The sequence below is a fragment of the Cyanistes caeruleus genome, chromosome 4, assembly GCF_971803275.1.
Source record: "Cyanistes caeruleus chromosome 4, bCyaCae1.hap1.1, whole genome shotgun sequence".
Taxonomy (NCBI): Eukaryota; Metazoa; Chordata; class Aves; order Passeriformes; family Paridae; genus Cyanistes; species Cyanistes caeruleus.
Window position 1 is genome coordinate 10,836,601 of NC_141704.1, and position 13,271 is coordinate 10,849,871.

Consider the following 13,271-nt stretch of genomic DNA (forward strand, 5'->3'; position numbering starts at 1 on the left):
TGAATTTGATTTCCTTTCTTTGCAAGCAGTCAGTGCTGATAACTGTCTGGGCCCCTCGTCCTGCCACTGGTGACAGCTGGGCTTCACGTCCTTCTGCTGCCACCAGCCTGGTCCTGGCTGCTGCTAACAGCCTGGCCTTCACTGTCCTTCTTCTGATAACAGCTTGGCCCCACTGTCTTTGCCCTCTGGGGTTTCCTTGCTTTGTACCATAAAATTCCCTTAAGCTTAAAACTAGCTAGCAAGAGGAAAAGTACATACATAGCCAAGAAGTATTTAACATATAATATTCATCCTAATACTTGCGAAAGCCAATATCACAATATGGATTTGTAACAGTACCATGGTCAGCGGGCCACTGATGTGTCCTCCCTTGTCATCCTAAACTCACAGTTATGTCACATTTCTACCTGTCACCAGACACCTCCCTCTAACTGCACTGGAAACCCACCTCTTGTACCAGCAGCAGGTTATGCCTCCCTTGCCTTTGACAATGTCTGTTTCTGAACATTTGAGATTGTTTGTTATGCTAAGAATTTCTCCTTGGATATTTTCCAGCAGAATGACCAAAAGACTGTTTGGAAAAGTCAAAAGACTTGGAAAAATATCCCTACTATCCTTATTATAAAATTCAGCCTGTCTGTCCACTTGCCACCAGGTCATTCTGTGTGCTTCCCACTCCAAAGCCATTAAAGGCTTTTTGATGTAGTGAATGTGTTTAACCACAAATTTCAAAGTATATTTAAGTCAGAAATTTATTAGACTTGAGGAACTTTTAAGTGAAAATAGCTTGGGCTAAATCTTGTATTGCTGTAGCTAGGCTGAGATCAGGACCCTTAGTTTGGTAAAGACAGAACAGTAGAAGGCAATTAATTGGGTAGGTCATGTGGGGATTTGAAAATCTGATTGCTGTTACATATTGTAGCAAATCTATGGAAAAGCAGACATTTCAATTAAATCAGATTCTGAAAAGTACCTAACTCCACTCGATTTTTCCCCCAATACAAGCTTTTTTTTTTTTTTTTCCAGTGTGGAAACACACATTTTAAAATTTAAAATTAAAATTAGATATTTCAGAAATGTTTAAGGGTGTCTTTTAATATCATCAGACTTTTTTTCTTGACTTGCATACTGAAGCTTTTCAAATTCCACAGTAATATAATTTCCACCAAATACATTTCCACTTAAGTTTCTAAAAGCTTTTCCAATGATTTTTTTTTTTTTGGCAGATTAGGCATCTCTCAGGAGTACTAGAAATGAACAGCTAGAAAGAAAGTGATTGCTAACAACTTGTGTCTATTCCAAGGTTCTGCAAATTGAAAAATATTCACCCTTCTCCCACCAAGCACAATGTAATCACAGTCTAGACATCCAAATTTATGCAATTCAAACTATAAATTACACAACTGTGAGTGAAGAGCACTCATACCATAACATTTAATTCATATAGAAGTCAACACACTATTCTCATCTATCAGAACTGAATTAAAAATATGAAGATTAAGGTAGAAATTTCCAATAAGAATTCACTTTCTAGGAATTTATATTCAAGGGAAAATTATGTTCCTTAAGCAGAATAGAAAGTACCATAACAAAATTAGTTATGGTCTATGAGGCTGTTATATCATTTACACTCAGATTTGACTGGAATTAATAAGATCTTTCACCCCATTCTAGAGTGTTGGGTATGTACTTTTTAATATTGTTTCAAAGATCTTTAAGAGAATATTAATTCATAACAATGAAAATGGTCCATTCAGATATCTGAAAGTCAATTTATAAGAAACTGTATAGGAGAGATGCAAAATGTTATTAAATACTTTCTTCACTACTCAATTTAAGCTTCTGTACATCAGCTTAAAGCAAGCCCTTGTAAAATACAAATAATCTCATTATATATTTGATGTTCTTTGAAATTGTAGTTTCAAGCTTTTTAGCTGCAACAGTAAATGTTAGAAAAAATTACTTCAAAATATGCATTTCTTATAAATTCACATGACTCCAGAACTGTACTTTCAAGAACATTAAATATCAAAAGACAGAATGCAATTGGAAAAGCCAGCTATACTGAACATAAAACACCAATGTTATCATAGTAACAAACCATTTCACTCATCCATGTAAAATGTCACTTTTACTTGCAAGCAGCTTTGTAAAATCTTTCCATTTTATTTTGCATTAGAAATAAGTATTTTCAAGAACTTCCACCAAACTGACCTTAAAAATATTCCTGAGGAAAACTCTCTGATTTTAAATGTTGTATCATATGACTCACCTTGAATAAGGGCAACTGATTTTTCAGCTGAACACAGAAGTACTTAGCACATGACTTGCATCAAGTTACCAGCAGACAAGCAGCTAAATCTCCCCACCAAGCACATAGGCTGGGAGCTGCGAGGGAGTGGTTATATATTCCAAGAGACGTCAGTTCCCTCTTTATCTTTTTGCCAGAAGAAAAAGTTAACTTGTACTGCTGCTGGGGGAAGGGGTTATTTTTACAGCCTGACTAAAAGCCACTACCTATATCTCATGGTAATATACTTAGCAACTGCAATCTTTATCCAGTTTTGATCCAAGTGAGTCAAAGGTCAAGGAGACAAAAGGGTAACTTACGTATTTGGCTTCTAGTCTCTTCTTTCATATCTGCATATTTATATTTTACTCATCATGATAATGAATTTTCAAATAATAAAAATTAAGAAATTTCAGAATATTTTTAATAGGATTTCTTTTCAGGTATCAGATACAACATTTCCTTACAAAGTGCGAAGGCTCTTCCTATTTTATTGGAAGTTCAATGAACATCATCCCAGAAGCTTCTTTTTCTGGATGTATCTAAAAATCATTTCTTTTTACACTGACGTCTCTGTCAACCAACATATTTCTCCATCACAGTGTCTACTACTAAATAATAAGAGTTTGGCAAACTTTTGCATAAATATTTTATAAATACCTCTTTGTCTCAGGTAAATTCAATGAATAGATTTTTGTAAAAGATTCCTCTGGCAGCAGCAAGAGGAAGTGACTTTTATTTGGCTTAATTATGACAGAGAAAATATTCCTAAAAATAGATTCTTAGGTCCAGACTTTGACAGTACAGCACTGAATAGTTTGCAATTCAGAAATATTTTCTATCTGTTTTGACTGACTGCTGTTCTGTCATTTTATGCTGGTCTACTTGGAAGTTTAGCTTTTGTGGAAAAATCTACCTTTTTCTAATCTATTTCTGCTAAGCAAATCTAAGGTGGATGAAAATTAATGAATTTGAGGTTTTAACCTCCTAGTAGTGAAGGCAAGACTGAAAGTGACCCTGGTCTTTTGAAAACAGCCTTTTGTGCAGTTTTCAGTACAAGGCTCACTGACAGGGCAAGTTAGTGACCCTGAATAACTCCAGCTTCTCATCCTTGAAATGTGCAGAAATTTTGTCTTTCTCTGTTTTCTAATTAGAGATGTTTTACTGCTGACAGTTAAGCAGTCCTCCACACTGTGCTTGCCATGAGCTACTTTTATTGTCATTAACTGTTTCTATTGTACATGTTCTCCTATGATGGTCCCCTGAGGATGTTCTGGTTTGGGATCCTCCTTTACTGCTGCCTGTGAAGCTGCTCCCTACCATGCTCCTTTTCTCTTTTTGCAGTGTGTGGGAGTCAGTGTGCACCCCTCATGAAGGAAATATCTACTGGAGTTTTTTGTTGGAATCTGCTGCTGTCAATGTAATGATGTTCAGTTTTCAACACGTGCATGCTGAATTGTATCACCTAGCATTATGATTTACAATATCCTACTATCATCCTGAATTAGCAAAATCTCTTCTGGCAGCAGGGCTTGGCAGTGAAATGAGGACTGCCTGGGTCAACTGCAGAAACCAGCTAAAAGGATGGGAAGATCACAGAGAAGCTGTAAACTTTTGGATGTCAGTCATTTCTATATCTTTAAAACAAACTAAAACAAAACATAAGTATTTAATGGTCCTGTGTCCTCTGGCTTCATATCAGAGTTCAGAGGTTGCAGAGAAAGTAGAGACACAGCAACAGAGGAAAAATGCATAAAACAAACAGTTGTGCACTTCTTCAGAGGCCCCAATGGTGCAGCAACAGAAAAACTGCCCACAAGGAAAAGTTGTCAAAAAGGAGAAACAGAGTAAATGACACTCACATGCCTCATGAAGACACAGGAAACTGCAGGAAGCAGAAAAAGGGAAATGCCATTGTTACTTCCAAATGAAGTCCACATACATTTTCTGAAGTAAACATGCTACTGACAAGAAAATGCTGGAGAGATGAGTGTTATTCATGGCTTATCTAATAGTGAGCCCTTTGGAAAACACTTTCTTTAGGGTGCTTTCCTATATGCCCTGAGACTCCTAAATAGGTTATGTCTCCCTTTTATTTTATTTATTTTTTTTTTAATATTAAGATCCATTCTATCAGACATACCTTTATGGTACATAGAATTTGATTTTTCAAGATGATTACATAAACATTCCCACATTCCTGTGGGAATTTTTGCTGTACAGTATAGCACAGCATGAGTTCATATTTCTGTGTTTCCCAGTTATTGCACTCAGGACTTTTCTTTAACTGCCTATCAAGAAGCTTATAAAAACTAATGTTAACATTAATTCTTTTTCAGATGTGGAAATGCTAACATATGTTAGATGACATTAGGAAGCAAATTAGAAAGCTCCAGGAAAGTCCTGTCCGTGCTTTTGCACCCTCTGAACTTTTAAAGGACATTAACTGTTAAAAAACACCCAACAAAATCTACTTTTTAGGTGTTAGGTAAAATGCCAGCCCCTGGGGCAAAAGATGAGATTAATATTCTCAGCATCCAAGACATGATTTTTTATAAGCTTTTGGGTACTCTCCCTGATTTTGACACAAAGGTGGAAGGAATTAGGTTTACTTCTTTTCCATGGTAAGTTTATGCACAAATTTACTATTTACCCAGTTTATTATATTAGCATTATTTTATGTGGCTTCTATTGTCTCTACTGAAAATCCTGTTGTCACCACTCAGTGGCCTGACTTCTTCACAGGAAGTAGAAAAGTCCCACAGGAAGAGTTGTACCTTGCTCAGTAGTGAAAAATTAAATCATTAAACCTGCCCCTCTCAAAAGAAAAAACATACATATATACATGAAAAAAAACCCAAACAAAAAACCAACCACGTTTTCTGCCCCCAAATAAGCTCTTTCTGATTCAACACACTCATGTTCACTCATGTGCCCTTAGTTCTTTTGAGGAGAATGATGAAAATGAATCATTTGGAGAAGAAAAAAGAAAATATGCAATATGTCACCAGCTAGGTGAGATTTCTGCCTCTCTGTGTGTGTTGGAGGTACTATGAGGTACTACTTTATAGGGAGAGAAATTTTATATTCATGAAAGTTCATTTGATTTCCTAAGGAAATCAAAACCTTCTGTATATCATCACATCATCACACAGTACATGAGAAGCAGCACATGAGCTATCCACTCAGACCAGCTTTGACAATTCACTTCCACTTCACAAGAGCCATCCTAGAGTGAACATGGCCTATCTTCACAAATTTCACATAAAGAGAATGAATGTATAACACACAAATCATACAATTATAATGCAGAACTAATATGATTCCTGAATTTCATGTTCCCTATTTCTGTCTTATCTATTTTCACAGTGACTGCTATTTTATGTCACCTCATTTTCCAAAAGCCAGAGGATACAACAGAGTTTTATCAGTCAGGTCACCTCACATGAAAGCAAGGAAGAACAAAGATATTTTAGTGCTTCAGCTTTCTTTTTACTTTCTTTTCCATAAGGCTCTAAAATAAAAGAAGGGCATAGTTTCATATTATTTATTTTTCTTGTTTAAGTTAATGACAAATATTTATTACCAACAAACTTATCCAGCTAAAAGCAGGCATCCGGCCTAAGGGAGACAAACTGCTTTCCTTTCCTCTCACTAGAGATGAATAAACATAACTCATCCCAAGTACTTGAAATGTTTTCTTAGGCATGAAAATATAGAACCATATAATCATACAATCATCAGGGTTGGAAAAGACCTCCAAGATCATCAAGTCCAGCATTTGACCAAGTACCACCATGTTCACTAAACCATAACACAAAGAGTTACAACTACTTATTTTTGAACAGTTCCAGGGAATGCATATCTTTTAGAGGTACTGATGTCTCCCCTTTAACTGCAAAGAATCAAAACAATGGACCTAAGTTAGGTATCTAATGATTAGAATGTTAATGTTAGAACAATTCTACTCAAAGTCCCTAAAAAGGTCTTTAATTTCCTTTCCACATCAGTGCACCATACTGATGGTACCAGAACAGCGGCACAAGGTTCTGGAAAATGCATACAAGTTGTGAAACAACAGAAAATTCAAAGAGAAAACTTTATTTTTAAACATTATTCAACCTCCTGAAAAAAATTCTCCCCAACATGCATTAATACCTTATTTCTCCCCACAAGAGCTTGGAAGACTCTTCTCAAACTGTTGTATAGTTCCTTCATTACCCACCAGAGATTCCCAGCTGTAGCTTTCCCAGCTCTGTTAAGTGTTAGGTCCTAAGGTGCTGTCCCTTGTGGTTCTCAAAGTGTCCTGACGATATGGAAAAACATCCTAAAATACCAGCTGCTCAAGCCAACTTGGCAGCAGTACAGTGGAAACAGTGTGATATATTTGGCTCCTGTCACTGGTGAGTTCCTCCATCAAACAGTAGTGAAGTTCTTTAAGGGGAAAATGGGTGATGGAAAACCCAGCAATTGCTTAAGTTTTTTCCCCTGGAGATCCTGCTTTTGAGCTCTTCTTCACTGATTGTGTCATGCATAAACTGTTGCCTTTCTCAGTCCTCAAAATCACTTTTAAAACTTGTTTTCAAGGGACTTTAGGTGAGGTGTTAAGTGAAGAAAGCTCAAAAGCAGCAGGGATAGACCAGACTCTGATTCTTCCACTCCTGTGGGTTTATGTGAGAGTAACTGAGAACATAAGATAAGAAGGAACTCAGTACAACAGAATCCGATACAGAAACTGTGTAATATTATAACACAGAATTCTTGTGAGTGTGGAAGAGTGAAGGGCTATGAAAATCTCCTACTGAAAGGGTTACTTTGGTCTATTAATGCTAGAGACATTTCTCAGTGGAACCTAAGTGCTGCTCCAAAAATTAGGATTCATCCCCCAGTGTGCAGTGAGTCAACCACAGACAGAGCCAAGGGCTTTGTTGTTTCATATTTGCACAAAGATGGGTGTTGTGTGGCAAATCCACAAAGCTATCACCCTAAGTAAAACAATAAGGGCTCTTAATATGCTGTTAATTTTTATATGCTCTGCTTATCTAATATATCCAGTGTTTAGTATTTGACTATTTCTGAGTTGTGCTGAGCTGGCTTCTTGTCTTGGATGGCCTGGCGCTCATTGGTGTTTACAATTCTATCATTGTCAGGCTGTCTTCCTTAATTTCTTCTTATCTTGGGTGTTCTGCAGTAACAGATTCTTCCTCCCAGTCTTTGTTACTCCCCTGGTTCTATGACACTTGAAGTGGGTTGAGCCCTGAAATAAGGCAATGCTACTGAGAAAAATATTGTCTTAAACATTACAAAGAGGGGACAGAGAGGAGGCTTCCAATGGCAGGGGACAAAAGATTTAAAGCAAACATCTTCTGAAAGTCAGGAGAAATTTAGTAAATCTTATCCCCACTTGGATATATTCCATTTCTTGCAAAACTCTTCTCCTTAGATCAGAAGTCACAGAATAATGGAGTAATTCTAAAATCTTTCACTAGTGCAATACCTGGTTGAGAAATAGTCACCATAATGAATCATCCCAGGCAATGTCAGTGGTTTTGAAGAGTGACTGGGTAGTCCTTATGTTAGTTTTTGCCTACCAGCTACACTGTAATTTTGTCTCCATAATAATTAAGAACAACATACGTACAGGGGATTTTTCCAGCTGTGAAGACCTAAGTTTGAGGTCAACTTCTTGGTGACTTCTTTACTATTAAAGACCTGTCAAATGACTGACACCCTTATCTTTCAGTTTACATGTTCCAGACCTGGAGACGTGTCCTTGGTCTGAAAAATGTACAGAAGATCTTCCCTGGGGCTTCAGTCCAGCCTCAAACACCAAAGCCAAGCCATCAACTAGGAAGAGCCCTGCTCCCCATCAGGCCAGCACAAGAAGAAAGTTTTACTGAAGCTACCCCTGAGGCAGCTGCCAACTCCACTCAGGGAACCAGAATTGGAGGCTGGAGTAGAGAAAAACTTCTTGTAATACAAAAAAGGACTTTTTTTCCTTTTTTCATATTTTTCTTGAGAAGATATTTCATTGCCACAATAAAGGAATCAAACATAATTTACATGCAGACAAAAAAAAACAAAAACCAAAACCCCAACACTAAAAAATAAAATTACCCTTGCCACAGGAGATCCCTTGGCAGAAACTAAAGAGATTATGCAAAATTGTGTAATATCATGATGTATTGAGAAATATTAACACCTATGAAGAACAGAGCAGTAGAAAAAGTACCAGCAGGAATTTCTGCGCACTAGCAGTAAATGCATGAGGGAACTGATGATACCCTGAACTTCTCAGATCATGTAATTTTCAATCTAAAGATATGGTATTGTTCTTTCAGATGAAAACATGTTACAGAAATATGCACATAACTATCAGTTACAGAAAAAAATAGTCCTAAAATACAGTAATTTAACCCAGGCTCCTTACATTTCTGATAATTTTCCTGGTTGTCCCAATTATATAAATGTTTTTGAAGTCTCACTTGATTGAGGACAAGAAAAAAAAAAAACCCAAACTAAGCAACTACAGACTACATATTTTTATGAGTAGGATATTTTTGCCAAGTTAAAAAAAAAATCACTGAGTAAATATAGTTATTGTGTCAATTGTCAAGAAAATAAATCACCAAAATAGCATATGATTATGCTATATTTATGGGTTTAATCTCAGGATTTCCATATAAAATTGATTTATGTTACATTAGCATATTTATTACACAAAAAATAGTTTTAAAACTACACTGAAATGCATATATATATATGTTTTTTTCATTTAATTAAGAATTATACAATTCCTGTAATTAATATTTATTACAGTATCTTTCATATGTTCTTTTATATCAGTTATTAAATGCATAGAGTCATAAACTTGATATCTCTACTCATATTTTTATAACATATATTTAGTTGCTTATATAATAGACTTCTATATACAAGATAATAATTATCTTATAATTAATTATAAGATAGTAAGGCATATACAAGATATATATATATAAGATACATGGCAAATGATTAATACATTTTCTGCAGTTAAAATTTTAATATATTTCTTTCTAGTTGCAATGTACAGTGAAATATTAGCAATATACACAATATTATCAAGATATGCAAGTGAAATAATTTGATTACCAGTATATTTAGTCTTTATAATTTTTAGTGAATTAACTTTTCTTGGATTTATACAGAGTCAAGAAGTAGAGGCTGAATGACATCTCTCTTTGCTTTCAGTAACGAGCAGTTAGGAACATTTTGCAAGTTATAGAATGCCATAATACACTTACAAGAAGTTTATACAATATCCAGTTGTGTGCTCAGAATCTGCCTCCAGCCCAGGAGCAGGGTCACATACCCGTATGGAGGGAGAGCTGCTCTCACAACTCTTGCCACAAGGAATTGCAGAGGTGCAGAAGAGCCTGCAAATTTACCTCCTTATTAACAGAAGGTTAGAGTTTCCCTAGCAGCCCTAAGCAACCCTGCTGCCCAGTGCCCCACCAGACAGTTTGATCTTGTCTCAGCCACAAAGAGAAAGCTGCACAGACCTTCTAAACTCCCTTGTAGGCAAGCTGTCTCCAGTGATAAGAAATTATGAAAGCTCTGAGCCCAAGGTAATACCCTCTCACACTTATGCTTTACAAGAAAGACCAGCCCTAAAATACCTGTTCAGGACCAGCCTTTGCCTCTCACCCCTTTAGCCTCTGCAATTGGAGGCAATGTTTCGGGTTCCTGTTGCCAATCCAGAACAAGTTTAATTGATTTTGCTCTTTGCAGTAACTCTTTGCAAACACGGTCTAATCCCATTTAATCCCCATAAAGTAATGGAAGCCAGGTAATACATGTCATATTAGAGGTAATTCTTCAGATTTGGGTTTATTCTATTTATTTTCACAAAGCATAGAGACAGGTCAGCATGAGGGATTCCAGCTGTGAGTACAGCTGTATAAATTCACAAGATTCTCTAGCATTTCCACAGGCTTTGCTTCAGAAGTTGGTTGTCTGAAAAAACATCCAAACCAAGTGACAGTGCTATTGTTTCCTCTGCCTGTCTTTTTGGATCTTTTCTACATCCTTTTATCATAGCAGGGCTGATATTTTTCTAAAATTATTAAAATATTAATAATTAAGCACTGTATTATTTTTTTTTATTTGAACAGCCTATAAAGGACCTCCTTCCAGAAAGTTACAGCAAATAGCAACAGTTATCAGCCTGTCTGCCAAGTGCTTTCATAATTAAGATAATAGCTGTCCCAGAGGATTATAAGGACCTTGGAGGTGAGTTATTATGACAGGTGCTATAAAACTGCATATGTACTAACTCAAGGGGCACTCCATGGCATAAACCTCTTAACCTGGTTTTCTATGAAACTTCTGCTTCTCTAAAGTTAGACAGAAAATCAAGTGACAAGGAAAAGGTACAAATAAAAAAATATTCCTGAAATTTGCATTAATCTGCATATTTTCTGACCCATCCCCTATGTAAACGCTGGTTTTCTACCTTTGGTCTTCTTGGAATCCTATTGATTGCTTCCTGTGCTCCTTTCACAGCTGCAGCCTCCAGCTTGTTGCCAGACTTCTGCCTCCTTTTCTACAAATGCTTTCTTTTACCCCTGTTTCCTGCCCCAGGAATCTCCTCCCGCCTCCAGCTCTGTGTGTGCCTCTCACCTTCCACCCTATCATCTCACAGCATCTCCCCTAGTTTGTCTCCTCCCTCTTTGGATTATCCCCTGGGGTTTTTTTCCCCTTTTATCCAGAATTTACTGCTTTTGATCAATTCTGTCCTTGTTCCTTAGCATTAACATTTATTTTCCTCCAATCTCCCTTGATACATTTCTCCTTCTTCTATTTCTCTTTTCTCCTTCTGTATTAAATTCTGGTACATAGCCTTCTCACACCATCAGTTAATCAAAAAGCTGGTTGCAAAAGAAAATCATATTTATCAGTGTTCTTTGGTACACCACAGACAAGTGTTACCTGAAAAGGCTAATTATAAATAATAATTTAAGTTTGGTGACTTAATACTGTAGTCTTGTTTGTGTTTCTTCCTAAAGCCTCGGAACAGTAAAGCACACAGTATTTCTACCCATTACCTATTTGCTGCACAGCTGTCATTCAGCACTCTTTTCAAAGTCCTCCTGCTTTTAAGAAAATTAAAACTGAGAAGCTTCAGCCATACCCAAAGAAGCAGATGAAAAGAAAAGAAAAGAAAAGAAAAGAAAAGAAAAGAAAAGAAAAGAAAAGAAAAGAAAAGAAAAGAAAAGAAAAGAAAAGAAAAGAAAAGAAAAGAAAAGAAAAGAAAAGAAAAGAAAAGAAAAGAAAAGAAAAGAAAAGAAAAGAAAAGAAAAGAGAAAATAATTAAAAAGAAAAAATTCTTCCCCTCTTACCTGCACCAGAACTGGGAAAGGATCTGAGATGTGGATGGGAACAGCTCAGAGTTTTCTGAATACAGTGCCAGGCAGGTTCAGTGGCAAAGCTGAATACTGGGCTACCAAAACCAGTGCTGTGCCCTTCCTTCCAACCCACAAAAGCTAGAAAGGAAATGGGATGTATCCTTCATCTTTTTCTTATGATTTGAGAAGTCAGAGCACTCATTAGTGTTTAGCATTTTTAAAAAAAAAATCCTTACAATTAGATAGGCTAAAGATTACAGAATTGTAAACATGTCGTCACAACATGAAACACCCCAGGCATGTTTGTGGCAAAGCACACACCCTCTCTATAATTATAGACAGGCTTCTCTGTTTTAGGCAAAAAGTAACAACAGTCACTTGTTAGATTCTCAAAGTGGTATTGGAGAGGATTCAGCAGGACACTCCCAAGACTTTCTGGGTAGTAGCAGCCATAGGATTGCAGACACATAAATGTTTAGTCTTTCCAGTTTCTGGAAATTATTTCTTCCATGCTGGATTCTGTTCTCTTAGTGGTTTTCTAGTCAGTTTTTCATCAGTCTAGCTCTCACAATTCCTTTTCTCACTCTGCAATTCTATCTCAGACTTCTCCTTTCCCCAGATCTCCAGACTACCAGGCTGTCTGCCCACCTCCTCTCAGAGGATAACCATGTCAGAATAGTATCTCTAAAAGTCTTGTGTGGTCATTCAGCATTGCACATTCATGCAGCAGAGGAAGCTTTTTTCCCTGCTGTACTTCTGTGTGTGACACTGTTTTAACAGCAGTTACACATTGCAAGTCTTACTGAAATGTATTTTTCAGTCTGTGTGCCCAAGGGAGCGTTCTGGTGTATTGGACAAACAGCATGGACACCTATCAGCTGATATCTGTCAGGATAACTACAATGTCTCTGACTGTAGTTTAGTCTTCCTGTGGTTCTAATGCACACATACCTGAACAATGTGTGCATATTCCAATAACATCTATGGATCTCCTTAAAAGAGACAGAAACAACTGCAGTGGAGGTGGTTTTTCAGCTTCCCAATAGCATTCATGGCAAACAGCTTCCATCCTTATGAAAAACCTACTAAAAGACTTTTAGACCCAGCAGATCCTGGTATTTTCCTTCTTCATCTGCATGTAATGAGAAGAATTTTTGCCTTGGCATGACAGGCATATGCTGACTCATGAGCTGGCGAGGCTTGTGAGAAGGTATTTTCTTGAATAGCAAACGTGGGGGCATATTTTCCTGTGGATATTTTACTTTCCTTCGACCTAGTCAAATGTGAAGGCTCTCCTCTCTGAGGTCAATAATATTCTGGTTTTGACCATCTAAATACTTTATATATGCCTTCATGTACACATGAACATACATGCTGGTGCCTTGCTTCAATTCTGAAGAATCTACCTGAAACTTAGTGTCAAGCTGAGCTTTTTTTTGCCTCTTGCCATTTTCCACCATGCAAACACCCTGCAAAATACTACCTTTTCCTTGGAAAACCCCATCTGTGCCTCACTGAAATGCATGTGGCTGGGAGGACTTGTGCCTAACTTTGCAGCTATGTTGTGGTTCCTTGCAGAGCCATACTTTTCA

General features: G+C 36.9%; 1 protein-coding gene across 9 annotated transcripts in view; it reads right to left on the bottom strand.

Annotated features, from left to right (window-relative positions):
* The window catches only part of CD36 (CD36 molecule (CD36 blood group)), a 36,500-nt gene extending 24,493 nt beyond the window's left edge, over positions 1-12,007 (bottom strand). The window contains exons 1-2 of one of the 9 annotated variants that reach the window (XM_023919001.2): positions 10,788-10,914; positions 9,577-9,708 (exon numbers count right to left, since the gene is read on the bottom strand). The gene's annotated coding sequence lies outside the window, so the exon portion shown is untranslated. Of the gene's footprint in view, positions 1-2,272; positions 2,513-6,448; positions 6,549-9,576; positions 9,709-10,787; positions 10,965-11,673 lie in introns of those variants that run through there. The other 8 variants (XM_023919003.2, XM_086886627.1, XM_023919000.2 and 5 more) reach the window with 8 other exon arrangements.
* Positions 12,008-13,271: the final 1,264 nt, after the last annotated feature.